We start from the raw sequence: 243 nt of genomic DNA, 5'->3' as shown, positions 1-243 counted from the left end.
ATGTGTACCTGGGCCACCGTCCCCCAGCCGGCGGTGGCCCTCACCTCCGCTCTCCAGCCTACGCAACGGCGGCCACAGGCAGCAGCAAGCAGACCTGCCACCCTGGGGGGATGCATTTAGGGAAGATTGCAAAGGGCAGAAGAATGAGGTGCCTTTTTCCTCCCATGCTTCCTCCCAGCGAGAGGGGGATGAAGGAGGAACCTGTGATTCAGCTCCGATGGAGGATCAGATCCCTGGGCACAC

The sequence above is a fragment of the Eurypyga helias genome, unplaced genomic scaffold (assembly GCF_000690775.1).
Source record: "Eurypyga helias isolate BGI_N326 unplaced genomic scaffold, ASM69077v1 scaffold18044, whole genome shotgun sequence".
NCBI classification, from domain to species: Eukaryota; Metazoa; Chordata; class Aves; order Eurypygiformes; family Eurypygidae; genus Eurypyga; species Eurypyga helias.
Note: the sequence above shows the minus strand (reverse complement) of the source record.